The sequence below is a fragment of the Mauremys reevesii genome, linkage group 8, assembly GCF_016161935.1.
Source record: "Mauremys reevesii isolate NIE-2019 linkage group 8, ASM1616193v1, whole genome shotgun sequence".
Taxonomy (NCBI): domain Eukaryota; kingdom Metazoa; phylum Chordata; order Testudines; family Geoemydidae; genus Mauremys; species Mauremys reevesii.
The window spans coordinates 35,513,559-35,528,211 of NC_052630.1; the positions used below are offsets into that span (position 1 = coordinate 35,513,559).

Genomic DNA, 14,653 nt, shown 5'->3' on the forward strand with positions numbered 1-14,653 from the left:
TTTAGAATCTAAATGTACAATATGCTATACTTTATGCTTTGAGATGCAGAGAAACACCAAGGGAAATGAAGTCTCTTCCGCATCATGAGGGACCTAACAATGAGTTCTCCTCTTCCTCAAAAGCATTCTATCTATCCATCCATCCCATACAGACCCATCTATCTATCTATCCACCACGTCTCTCCTTGCTACTCTTCTCCAGCGTGCACCCTGTCCTCATGCACCAGGCCACCCCATGCCCCTGAAAAGCTCCTTGGAAGTCACAGAGCATTCTGCATCCTACCTGCTCGGGTTCTTTGAGGAGCCAGTTCAGCTCAGTGGAGCAGGGCCAGTCTAGCACCAGCGAATGCATATGCATAAAAACTGCACGGGAAGAGTTAACACAAAGCTTGGCCGAACCACAGATGCAATTAGTATTTGAAGTGAAATCTGGAGAGGCTCCCAAGAGCAGGTGTGTAAGTGCCAGCCAGCGCCAGAAGGCTGTTCAGGTTCAGTGTATTCCCTGGCACTACTGCCAAACACCAGGCAATGCACCATCTAAGGAGCTCGCAGCACTTTAAACAGTTGCTTCACTTTTCCCACAGACAGAAAAATGGGGCCCAGCTCCTGAGAGGGGCCCATAGGCACTACCACAATACATATAGCAATTAATAACAATAGAAGGTGCTGGCATGAAAACCTAAGAGCTGGTCTGTGCATCGGCCAAATAAAGCAGCTTAGAATCGTCTTGGCTGGCTGGAAGGGTTTAATGTGGGGATCAGTGAGTAATCATGGCTGCAAGACACCGGAGGAGGAAGCAGTGAAATGGCGCCGCCTGTTGTTCCCTGTATTCTCTGTCTTGCTGCTTGGCTAGTGGCTGGAGGAGGCAGAGCCTGTAGTTTCACTGCTACAGCTAGCAGCCCAAAGCCCAACCAACCAGCTGGACACGACGGTCTTCCAGAAACATTCAGCCAAACACATGGTGTCATTTCTTGCTCTAAGGTGTAGCATGGATCAGAAATGAACATCCCATTCCCAGCCCCCTGCTGCTGTGCATGGCATACCAGGAATTATAACAACAACAATTAAGCCAATCAAGGCTATTCTGAGCCATGCGGGTAGCTCCGCACTTAGATCTACCCGATGGGCAGGACAAGTGCCCACGTACTGCCAACTCGCTGCCAGGTTGGGTAACTCGAGCTGTCCTCTTGAAGCAGCTACCAAGGCAAGCTTTAAACCACGGTGCCCGCTTGCTGCCATTGGTTCCTTCAGTGACACCAGGTCCCTGCGGTAGGTTCAGTCCCTCTCCTACCATCCCTCAGTGTCCTTGCAGAGAAGCCTCACACGGGTTCTTAACAGCTTTAAGGTGGTTACCATGGTGCAAAAAGACAGGTCATCTTGTCTTGGAAACTGTCTGGTTATCCAGGGTTGGGCACTTGCAGGGAGACCTGCAGGGGGCTGCAAGAATTGGTACTGACGACCCAGTAAGTGGCCCTCTCAGTGCTGAAGTAATGCCCCAACGGGTACTAGCGGGCACTCTGCTGTGTTCCCCCTGACAGATTAATCCAAGGTCATGGATCACGTGCGGTCAGAGATCAACAGGGCACTTTTGCAGTAATGGGGCTCTTAGTGTAGGTTCCCTGGCCAGATTCCATCTTTGGTTCTGTTTCCTTAACCCCCCTCCCCTGCTTCTTTAGCTTTGATCCAGTTTTTGTCTTCACTTCCTGGTGATCACAGTTGCTACATTCCACACCATTATTGGTCAAGGGGTTCCACACATTCCAGGTTTTAAAGGGCTTTGGGACCTGCAGAGATGAAAGGCACGGCATAAATATAAATTATTATTACCGATGGCGACATAAGTCTGCCCTGTCACAAAAATAAAAACTCTCAGCATCATCAGCTGATGAACGGCACTCCTAACAGGCATTGACTCATTGCCATATTGCCTCATGAAGTAACCTCAACACAGGCAGAAGATGGAGGTCAGTGTATAGTGACAGAAGCACGTGCTGTTTCTGCTTCCTTCTCTGGGCTGATCTCATAGTCCCAGCCACCATTCTACAGCTCCTCTCCACACAGTCAGCAGAGGGGCAACGCACAGAGCCAGCCCTCAAACGCTCCTGGATACCAGAACACTGGAGAAAGCTGGCTGGGTCTTTTTTAGAATTATTATTTTAGTGACTTTTTGATCCTTAGCTCACTGAAGCGAATATGGCCCAGCCCTGCAAAGCTATTTTTAGTCCGTTATCTCCAAATGTAATCGACTCCCACCCACTCTGATCACAACTAAGCCAGCCTGAGGGAGGCTCAGTGTGAGAATCCTTCAGGTCCCCCCAGAATTTAACTGATTTTCACATGAAAGGATGGGCAGGGGTCTGGGAGCCACTGTCCACACACACATGAGTTCTGGAGGCTGATAAAGCTTCCATGGTACGGACAGCTTCCATCTGCCTTGGAGTCTGATCTCTAAGGGCAGGGCTCCACTGCAGTTAGACTCCAATGGCTGACCCTTGCCAGCTGGCATGGGCTTGCGGGGCTCAGGCTTGCAGGGCTGTTAAACTGCAGTGTAGACGTTCAGGCTCGGGCTGGAGCCTGGGCTCTAGGACCCTGCAAGGCGGGAAGGTCCAAGAGTTTGGGCTGCCTCCCAAGCCAGAACATCTACATTGCAATTAAACAGCCCTTTAGTCTAGGGTGACCAGATGTCCCGATTTTATAGGGACAGTCCCGATTTTGGGGTCTTTATCTTATATAGACTCCTATTACCCCCCACCCCCATCACAATTTTTCACATTTGCTGTCTGGTCACCCTACTTTAGTCGGAGCCATGTGAGCCCGAGTCAACTGGCGGGGGCCCGCCACGGGGGTCTAACTGCAGTGTAGCCGTTTGTACCTTTAGTGCTTTCTGGGGCAACTGGCTCTTTGCAAACTTTAGCTACATAGTTCTCACAATGAACACCCAGGCAGCAAACTAGCTTAATACCATCAGCAGAAACCTTGCTTCACTGCACTCCAGACATGCCAATGGCGTGCCCCTTACCCCCAAAACAGTGGGGTCTTTTTACAGGTCCTGGAGGCCAGCCCTCGCTTACTGTACAGGGAGTGTTAGCAACGTTGAGGAGAATTCATAGGCTCAGACTTTCAACCCTGTGACCAGCTTTCTGTTTCAAGCCTGTTGGCACCAGGACATGGACTGAAACCTTCCTTCCAAAAGAGAAAGTGAAAGCTGAGACTAGCTGGGTTTTTCAGGGGTCCATTAAATCAGAGAGGGCCATGGCTTTGTGGCAGAAGGTTGGCTCTGGATCCAGGCAGTGAATCATGTCTACAGAATGATCACAGCATTTCAGACTATAAACCACACTAGGATGACCAGACAGCAAGTGTGAAAAATAGGGACGGGGGTGGGGGGTAAGAGGAGCCTATATAAGAAAAAGCCCCAAATATCAGGACTGTCCCTATAAAATCCGGACATCTGGTCACCCTAAACCACATCTACCTTCATGTTCTCTTTCCTGATAGTGCCTCCATAGGGTCCTGCTGGAGGATTCGCAGCCATGGCACCATTCCTCTGCAGTAGTTGGCAATTAAGGAACATACACAACTCCCCCAGCCCCAGCTTGCCATAGACCGAGGATGCCCACGCCCTCTGAGTGCCTCTCAGCTCCTCTCTATCCACTAGCTGGAGTGGCCACCAAACAGACCTCTCCCTGTCTCCATCAAACCATGGAACATCAGGCTCAGGAGAACTGTATGCACTCACTAGCTTGCAAATATTGCTCAAAAGCAGGTCTGCGGCCTCGTGGCTAGGCACGGCATACCTACAGTGTGACTGTGGAAGCAATGCCAGGAAGGGGAACAGGAGTAACCGCTGGTAAATCATCCCTTTTAATAAGTACCTAGCAGCTGAAAGCCTGTGCTATCGCATCCACCATCTGTTCAGTTTCCCTCAAATAACCATGAAATTATTGCATGCAAATTAGCTGTAGAGTAAGGTGGCAATTGGTCACGTTACCTCTGATATCACAATGGTGACACTTTGTATGGTATAGATACATGTCTTACTGCAGCTGTACACTGTATGGTGTAACTTGTAAAGTCAACATGGCTGAGAACATAAAAATTCAATGGGAACAAACTGTGAATCCCAGTGGTGATTGAACCTGGGGCTATTCTGAACAAAAAGAGCTCTCAGCAATGCTTGCAGGTATCTCCACCACTTCACCCTGACTCAACCAACAGTCTAGGCTTCAGAGTGGTGCACAAACGGATGACAATCCTGGAATTTTATTATATCGATTAACAATCAGGCTAAATTCTGCAGTGAGTCACATGGGTGTCATTGGGAACAGAATCTGGTCCATTGTTTTAACATGTCGCCTGTTCAGAAAATCAAATGCATATTACCTGACATGTCCTCAATGTATTTATTCCGGCCTGCGTGTGGTGTCCCGCAGATACTCTAACTGGGAGATCATCTAACTGTGCCAATGAGGAACCATCGACTTTTCAAGTTAACATATTTCTTTCACCGAGAAACATTTAATGCCCAAACGTTTAGCCATTTGTAGCCAGTGCTCAGAAAGGCCCCCACAAAAACTGTAAAGATGCTATCCACCCAAATTTGTATGTTTTCCACATGTGCAATGCATTTGCTCTCACTCTCCGGGAAGACACTCCTTGGAGAACAAGTAACAGCACAAGAACAACATGTAACTAGAAGAAACTAGGTATTGATGAAAATGGCAAACACTTCACAAGCAATATTGTCTGAGTACAGTTGAATAAACATCTCTGCTTGAGATGGCAATTGAGTTCTGGCTTAGCAATGCCTTTGGTATGAGTCTGAGCGTGATATTATGTGCCCATAGTAAGTACCCAGTGTCCCAGGACTAAATGTACAAAGTACGCGGGGGCCGTCCCTATGGTGTTGGCGGAGTACCGCTTGCTCAAGGCAGCAACGATTTGGTGCTCAAGACTGCCTCTGGTCGCCCTCCATTTGGCAAACTCACCCACAATTTTTCCTGCTGATTCATGATCCCAGTACAAATAAACTCTCTTTACAGGTTTGACCCATTATTTGGAGGGGAATAAAAATTCTGCCTGGAGGCCCTTCTCCTGCAATGATTTTTTTTACAGGAAGCAACACCCTTCGTTTGGCCTGAGCTAAGGGTCCCAAGTCTGGGGAAATTTGGACACTTTCCTGTCTATAACATTTCCCACATCTACCCAGCACACAATAAAATGTTGGGAGTGTTTTGCCTCTGGAAATGAACGCTGACGTGTCCGGGCCCCAGGAACCAGTACAGCCCTGACATGTCAGGCAGGGCCCTTGGAAACCAGCACAACACTCATGTCCGGATGTCACAGCTCCACTCAGGCACCTCCTCTTGGCCACTCACCAGGCTGTTCTGAGGGGATCCCGCAGCTGAGTTCCCAGGTGTTTTAAGTCTCCAGGGTGTGAACAGAGTTTAGGTACTGCCGCTGTCGTAGGGCCCCTGGTCACATTTGCAGTATACAGACCTTGTTTCTGGCAACCCCCTGGTGAGGGATGGATCACACTACCCACTGCCTGGAATCAGTGCTGACCCCTCAGACTTCCCCCGGAACATAAATGGAGCCTCTCCCAGAGCTCTGTCTGTGTGGTGGGCTGGACCCATAGGTTTTGTCAACAGGCACATGAATAGTGTTATCACTCTTTCCTGAAAAGCACAAGGAATACACAGATCCATATGATAATAAACCCAACTCACAGTTCCCTGCCTCAGTTTCCTCACCACTCCCAAGCATTCTTTGGGCTGGGACCAGAGTTGCCAACTCTCTAGGATTGGCCTGGAGTCTCCCAGAGTCAGCATCAATGACTATTGAAAGCAATCTAGGAAATTTTAATAGGATATTTTTTAAAAATGACATTACATCATGTTGGGGAAAAAAATCTCCCAGAATAGCATCAGTCAGAGTTTGCAACCCTAGCTGGCACCAGAGTTGTCTAGAATCAGGCATCTTGGCTGCACTACATGGCTTCAAACATGGAGCCTTCTCCCCCAGCCTTCTCTGACCTTCGCCAGTCCATCCCCTTCCCCTATTCTGTCCAAAACTCCCTGTGTATCTCTTTGAGTCTTCCCCCATGAGTCCTTAAAAAGGTTAGCATCACAACCTTCGCCTCTTTGTTTTGCTGCTGGTAACTTTCCATTTTCCAAACCCCCAGACCCATGCTGAGGGAAGTTGGGAAGAACTAGTTTCCCTGCTCAGGCAACCTCTTTAGCATACCTATTGTGCAGGAACTAAATTCTAACAACCTGCCATTGTCCCTGGGCTGACAGATGTGACACTGCCCTGCCAACCCATGGTGCAGTCCACATTTACACTGAGACATTCAGTGAAACAGCAATTTTCATAGTCACAACTTCAGTGTCACTGACTCTAGTGACGTCTTTGTGAGTGACCGGATGGATGGGGCCAGCCTTGCAATGATGCGAGAAGCTCCCACTCTCTAGCAAAATAGAGCCTTTTGGTTGGCTGTTTGCCCCCTTTTCACACCTCCTGGGGCTGAGCAACAAATCAGAGATGCTCTGGCAGGGAGGCCTTTGGAGCTACCACCACCCCGGGGGCTGCCTGTCACTGCCAATCTCCAGTCAGTGCTGAATCTGCATGGTCCATAGGCAGTGATACCCCTATGAGCACCTACACTGGTATTCTCCCCCCAGTGACATCACCAGCCCACTGAGCATCTACCTAGTCAGCAGGTTGTTTCTATGAGGACTGAGTGATTTTCCACCCACCCCCCCAACTGGGGCACTGGGCCCCTGATGTCTTCCTTCTCCACATCACTCCCACAGGACACCTAGACTGTCTGATGAAGTGTAAGCACAGACAATTTGAGCACCAGTGGCGGGACACTCAACCTGAGCCTGACCGACTAGGGTACAAGCAGCTCATAGACTCCTCTGGCATAGCTCTGACTGAGGCCAAGAGGCCTGTCTTCCTCTCTGAAACAGGCTCTGCTAGATCCCACCAGCAGAACTGCTCTCAGTGGACCCTCTGACCAACCCATACTTCCTCTGTCCAGACAATGACCCAGCTATCTCCTGGGCCACAGAGAAAATCAAGCATAATAACAAGTCTTGTCAGTCCCAGGGAAACCCAGCTGCCTTGAATTATTCCTCAGGATGGATGCTGCTCAGCACCAGTGACTTGGGCAAACTATTGCAACACGTTCTACTTGGGTTTGACCAAAAAGGTGACACGGAAACCGTAACTAGTTCAGGAGCAGGAGGGCCCAAGGACAGCCTGCCGCCCCATTGGCTCCCTGTGTGATTCACAGCGCTGAGCTTTCATAGGCTAGACCCAAGCTATCTCAGATACCACCTTTCTATTTGTGTCTCCCTGCTGCAGCCGAGGGAACACTGCAGGCAACGGCCCCCAGCCGAAACCCTTGGTGACTAGGCATTCCCAGTAGAAGGCCCCTCCTCCCCCCACCTCCACAGCTGGTGACCATTTTGCCTGACCAAGGGACAGTAGCCCACCTGCCTTGTGGCCATCTTGTGCATTCATTCCCTGCAGAGCAACAGAACAGCCAAGCAACTGCCAGTTCTGCAAAGCAATCACCTCACTGGATCGCATTGGGGACTGGCTATTCCAAGTGAGGGGCAGATATTTTGGGCCCTTTCCAGCATAGAATTTGGGTGGGTCTTTTATCTGTGTGAGTGGCACCTAGACACTACAGAGAAGGGCATGAGAGAAAGAGCAGGACAAGGAGGACTTGGGTCAGCTGCAATGTTTTCCACCTAGCACCAGGCTTAAGAGGTTTGTGATGGGGTCTCTGAGAGCAGGCCTGAGACAAACGCTAGCATTCCACCAAACTTCCCAAGTCACATCTTTTCCAAAGCCCACGGGACAGACGTTTTCCCTTTCATGTCAAAAAGGAGCCAAACTAAATTGTTTGACACAACTGGAAAAACAATTACCAACAAATGCTCTTTAAAGACGAAGACCCCGTATGGCCCCTGGAGAAATTAAGCCTGGCAAAACGATCAACATCAGAAAACCAGCTTCTCACACCTTTAACTGGCGCGTCTCGCACACACCACTGTAATTATCCCTCACATAATGGATGTGCGCTGGAAATGACGGCAGCTTATCTTGTACTCTCTGTTATCATCAAAGAATCCTGTGGCACCTTATAGACTAACAGACATTTTGCAGCATGAGCTTTCGTGGGTGAATACCCACTTCTTCGGATGCAAGCAGTCTCTGTTATCATGTTATTATCCAATTAATTACCTACTATAATTATCCAAACACCACTCTTTCTGCACGGAGCTGTATCATTTATTGACACGCTCAGCCTGTTCCCACCAGATTAGAGACTCCATCTGGAAGTGTTCACCTTGCATCCTTTGAGAGCCAGAGATCTTCTCAAAAAGGCAGCAACCCCCTGATGAGGGGATACCTCATTCACAAGCTTTTCTAGACCTCCCCAGCAGCACACTCACCTTGGGATGGATATTAACAACAATATCATCTCCTGTGACAATAAGAAGGAAGACCCTTTCCAGTTGTCCTGTTGCAGGCATGTCCTTGCTCAGACAGGAAACTTCATCAGCAACTGGTTTGGCCTTGTTTTTTTGTATCAAACACCTTGTCTCTGGTTTGGTTTTTGGTTGTGTGTGCTAGTGAGCCTGGAGAAAATAAAATAAAACTTTATCACAAAATCTAACAACTTTGTTGCCTCATTTCCTTTTGTCCAAGTGATTAGAACAAGCCACCTGAATAGCAGTTATTATCCTGTTTGATTATGTGGTTTGTGCAATAGTAACAGTGTGAATGTGCCTGCTGGAAACATGTGGTAATAAACCATCAGGAGCCAAAAACTCACAGATGGCCCTGGGAGGCTGATCATAAGAACATAAGAACGGCCATATTGGGTCAGACCAAAGGTCCATGCAGCCCAATATCCAGTCTTCCCTCAGTGGCCAATGCCTGGTGCCCTAGAGGGAATGAATACATGAGGGGCACATGCTCTGCTCCTCCATAGCACAGTGTGTTGCTACCTGGCCTTCATTGAGAAGCTAATGAACACAGTGAGCAATGAACATAGTGGCAATATGCTGCACACCAAACCTTGGCCACTGAGGATCTCCACAGGGGAAGGAGGAGGACAGCTCCCCTCATGCCACACCATGGCACTATCACCACTCCACAGCCTGTTTCCCATGGGCCAGCAACGTACCAGAGAATTCCCACAGTGCTGGATCTCCTAGCCCATTCCCAGCCCACTCCTAGAAAGCTACTGTACACGGTTGTACCATGAGGCCCCTTGAACTCCTGCTATCCTGCCCCCCTCCCATCGCTGCACAGTGGAAACATTGCCCCAGCAGAGCGAGGGAGAGGACTGGGGCCTCATGAACAGCCAGTAAACCAAAGCAGAGGGGTAGGACAGAGAGAGGGATTTTGCCTAACGGTACCTTGAGCGATGAGCATGATGCTAAAGGCAGATTGCAGCAACTTCACATTCCACACACCAGGAAAGACCTTGCAGTTCAAACATGCTTGAACTTGCTGATAAACCTGTTGCACTCAGCTGATAATAACCAAAGCAGGCTAAGGAGTTTGGGTGAACAGCAGGCCCAATAACCCCACAGCAATAAATATTAATGCCTGTTATCAGCCCCTCTGTGTACCCCTAATACCGCTAAAGAGATCAGCCCTATACAATCCCACAGGGAGAGGAACTTTCCCCCGTCAAATGGTTTGTGTCAGCCTGACACCAGACGCCTCCATGTCTCACTGCGAGAAGGAGTTTTATGGCCTTCTGCCAAAATGAGTTTATAACCTGTGGCTGGTACCAGCAATCGCAGTGTTTGACTGAAAGGAAGGTGCCCTGATCACAGGTCCATGATTATTATTATTATATATGTCAGTACAGGAGCTAACTGTATTCTGCAAGCTGCTCCATAACAGCACATAGTATCATATTAACCCCTTGTAGTCAGGACAGATCAGAGAATTTTCTCTCCTGACTGGTGTCAAGTATCACAGGGGTAGCCGTGTTAGTCTGGATCTGTAAAAGCAGCAAAGAATCCTGTGGCACCTTATAGACTAACAGACGTTTTGCAGCATGAGCTGCATCTGACGAAGTGGGTATTCACCCACGAAAGCTCATGCTGCAAAACGTCTGTTAGTCTATAAGGTGCCACAGGATTCTTTGCTGCTTTCTCCTGACTGGGGCACTGCCAAGCAGTTCTGCATATTCCTGAGACAAGACCTAGTCTATTTCTACCCTGGCCTGGCTGAACAGCAGATCATTATTTTCATAGGAAATGTTGCTCCATGGGATGATCTTAGTCATTTCTGAGCATTTATACTGCTGAAATTATAACAATACTTTACCTCTTTCATCTCAGGATCATCTAACTCTGTAGAAATTTTAATTATTTTAAGACAAACACTAAAATATTAACCAGTATTAATCCTATTTTACCCATGGGTAAACTAAGATATAGGGAGGTGGGTAAATGATCCAAGGTCAGACAGTAAGTTGGTGACAGGAGTGGGAATAGAATCCAGGAGTCTGGAATCCAAGTTTGCATCTCGAACCACTAGGGAAACACTGCCTCCTTATGCCTGTGTTTAGATAATATTGCAACCAACCCAACCCCAAGCTATATCCAGGATCTGAGGGGTGTAATGGTGGCTTAAAGTCACCTTTGCCCCCAACCCACATACATACTTTAGAGTTAACCCAGTTGAAGTTAAGCACATGCTGACATGCTTTGCTGAATCAGGGCCCCGGTGAGCAGGTATTTGCTTCCCAAAAAAGCAAATTTGCTACTGATACAGTATGGGAACTAATTGGAATCCTTTTCAGCACTCCCAACCCCAAAAGGAGGCCCCGAACATTTCAACCCTAGACGTGGTGTGCCCAGGTCAGTGTTGAGGCCCATTGGCAAGGCAACGTAAGGATGCTTGCCCATTGTTCTGTGGCCAGAGAGAGGAGTACAATCGCCAGGACTAAGAACCCAGCACCTTTCACTGAGAACACACAATTCTCAACTATAACAATGCCCAGGAAAGTCAGTGAACCAATAAAACATAAAGAAATCCCAAATAAAACAGTGAGATAAGAATAAGAAGGGCTCAAAATAAACAGGGAAGCTCCTGAAAACCCCACATGCATGTCTAACACGATAAGACAAGGATTGCAAGCCATGGAAACAAGCTACCTTCATAAGCAGGTGTGAGCTTATGAGAAAGAGCATTCAAATATTTCAGATGATGATGCCATCTCACAGTCCTGCGAGGACATAAGGCTTCCAACAACAAGGCTGCTGGTTGCCAAGAGTGGATGGAGTTCTGCCGCAGAGACCAAACCAGTTGCTGAGGAAGTCAGTTTAACCTCAGTGCCTTTCTGGGCCTTGGATCCATGATGGGTAAGTTATTACACTCGTCGAGGATAGACTGACAAGCCTTGCAAGAGCGATACAGGCTGCGAGTTACAATTACAGCTGGCTGAAAAATTTCTCTGTCTTTTTTCAATGGTTTTTCATCAAACTGGACATTTCCTGTGGCCATTTAATTTGACATTTTTCCCATTTCAGTCAAAAAGCCCAAATTTGACAACTGAAAAATGTCTAGTTTTGGGGGGGTGGAGGGGTTCATCGAAAACTTGAAAAATGCAAACCAAGAGAAAAATGCTTTTCAGCAAACTCTTTTTGGAGCCAATGTTTCTTGACTAGGTCTAGTTACAATAAATCCCATTAACCTACTGTTTGATCTCTAGCCATCAGGGAACATGTTTACTAAAGGACTAGTTTTTACTCCCATTGCTTTCAGTGGGTTTGCTGCCTGAGCCAGGACAAATTCCAAACTGAGAAAGGACCGCTGTGTTTGGAAGAAAGTGCTGCTGCTCCCCTGTGCAGCATGCTGAGCTAAAGAGAGGTTCATCACAACTCTCCTGAGCAGCACTGGGATCATCCCTGCAGGCTGCTCAAGGCACTGCCACATCTAATGCACTCAAATCCCAATCCTGTGGGAAAAGAGCCCTCGGAAAACTGATGCCCTATTCCATGAGCCCGGCATCAGCATGGAGTACAGCCTCATCATAACATCCTGTTAGGCTAGGGGCAGGGACTCTGCAGAAGCCAATCCCCCTGCTCGTGTCTGGGAGACCTTGCTGAAGTGTCTGTGCCAAATTCAGGAGAAATTGGGGAAAATGACACCAAGTTACTGAAATCTGGGTGAATGCTGAAGTTACAATGCTTTCCTGTTCGCCTTCCCAAATGTCAAGCAGGTGCTAAGAGGCAGGAGGGTGGGCAGACATTGTGGGGCAAAGGGCATAGACAAGGTTTGGTTTAAAATATGTTGACATTCCAATGACAAAGAGAAACGATTTTCTACCAGTTTTCCTGAGGAAACACACTGTTTCCCCACCTGCACTAGCAGCTCCAGCATTTATGTTCCAATCCATCTAGTAGCCCAAGTATATTGATTGAGACAAGGAGCTCATTGCAACACAGACTAAGATTTGCTAGGGCAGCCTTGCAAAGCTGTCGTGAAAAAGGCTCACCTCCAGCACCCTGTCTGCTTGCCTGCCCTTCGGCATGACAGCTCAGGGTAATGACAAAAATCACGTTAACAGAGCCCATCAACAACACACCCAGAAAAAATCTCTCAGCCCAGAAGCGTGAATGAGCAGAATATAGCAAAGATAGCCTACTGCGTCTCTTCAGGCTCCAAGTCCTGTATGGCAGAAACCCCCAGAAGCAGCAGGTCTTTTAATCATGACCTTAGTTTTAAAAATGCTAGATGTGTTCTCATCACAGTCTGTACGGCAAAGTACATAAACTGATTGGGCCACCCATCCCACCTCTGGCTTCCTGCCACGTCTACCCATGTTAGGGGTAGCCAGGTTTGTGTCTATTCCAGCATGTAACTCCTCCCCCACTATTCCCTTGCTATTGCTATACCTGCACCCTGTGAATGAGGCCATTGGTGAAAAAGCCCTTTTCTGATTTCAAGCCGGGTCTGACCTCTCTTCAACCTCAGTTCTGTGCCCTGAGTTTTACCCTCACCAGGCAGCTTCCTCTCCAGGTCCTGATGCACTTCCCTTTTGCACTCGTAAACCTTCATTATTCCCAACTGGTTGTCAAAAGCCATTTTCTGATAGGTCAGCTGGGCATCTTTTGGTGATGTCATACCCAGGTTTGACTCACAACAAAGTGGGGTTTCTGACATCACTAGATGTATGCAGATCGTGTCATTTGCATACACCTGAGGTGGGTGGGAAAACAAGAAGAGACGTTGGTAGAAAATCCTTTCCTCTGACCCATCTTCCCTCTAAGGCTCATCTACACTACAGTTTGGAATCATGTTTGAACACATGCCAATTAGCACAAACAATGGTAAACTGTTGCATAAGCGAAGAACAAGCGCTTATTGCTAGTCCTGTTAATCTTGTTCCTTGGCTATTCTGCAACTTGCTGTCGTGTTCATTAACATGTCATAATGCAATTACACACTGTGGTGGACACAAACCATTGGTGACATTATTTTACGTCAATATCCCAGGCTTTGTTACCTTTGGATTTCAGTAACAGCCCTCCAAGAATCTCCAAGCGCTTACAAACCTCAGTGAATTAACCCTCACGCTCCCTGCATGAGCCAGGAGACAATATCTCCATTTTACAGAGAGTGCAGCTGAACGTCAGGGGACCAGATTCTGACCCTTTACTCACAATGAGTAGTACTTTCCCCCTCACACAGTTAGTGGCACTACCCATGCCAGAAGGTACAAGTCGATAGGAGGAACGGGAGCAGTATTGTTTCCTTGTTTTCCCGTGTTTGCTGTACTTACCTCTTGTTTCTCGTCTTGTACTCTAGCTGTAGGTTTTTGAGGCAGCTCTTTTTGGTGGGTGTGTGTACAATGCAATCGGACACTGATCTATGACTGGATCCCAAGGCAATAACACAACGAATTAATTAATACCAGAACTACACATTATTTCTTGTATTACCATAGCACCAGTCACAGAGCAGGCCTCCCTTGTGCTAGGTGTTGTAGAACAAAAAGAAAGACCCGGTCCTCAACAGCTTCCAATCTAAGTACAAGACAAGAGACAACAGATGGAGATAGACAGCAGAGCCCAAAGAAGCACTGGGACAGTATTGGTCAGTAGGCTCAGCACATAACATGGTCAGGAACCCAGTCTGTTGTGAGGCCATGGCAAAGCTGAGACTAGCCCTCAGCTCTCCTGAAGGTATTTTGTTCTCGCCAGGCTCTCTCTCACAATTTGAACCCACCACCTCCCAGGCCCAAAGCAAGAGTCACACTGCAGACTGCTAGAGCAACAAGCTGCCTGGTGAACCTGGTTGGTTTACAATGGTTGCAAAAGCAACCAAACCGGTAGCCTCCCCAAGAAAAGATGCTGAACCTTGCCTGCTCAATTATACCTGCAGCTGGTGGCATTTCATTTTCATTGGAGACAGTAAAATCAGGTCTTGCTCCTCCAGTGAAAGAAAAAGGCAATAGCCCATAATAAACATTTCAAAGAGTAGGTACCTACTATACATTCAGCCATCACAATTTTAATACTCCTGAAGCTCAGTGGCCAACACGGTACCCAGCACCAAAGGAGACATCTCAAGGCCTTCTCTAGTGAATTTATTAGCATCATCA

The 14,653-nt window shown here is 47.8% G+C and overlaps 1 long non-coding RNA gene across 1 annotated transcript; it reads right to left on the reverse strand.

Annotated features, from left to right (window-relative positions):
• Positions 1-727: 727 nt before the first annotated feature.
• LOC120370583 lies at positions 728-13,101 on the reverse strand. The gene is made up of 2 exons (XR_005583817.1): positions 12,945-13,101; positions 728-1,784 (listed from the first exon to the last, which is right to left on the reverse strand). It is a non-coding gene; the product is annotated as an uncharacterized LOC120370583 (long non-coding RNA).
• Positions 13,102-14,653: the final 1,552 nt, after the last annotated feature.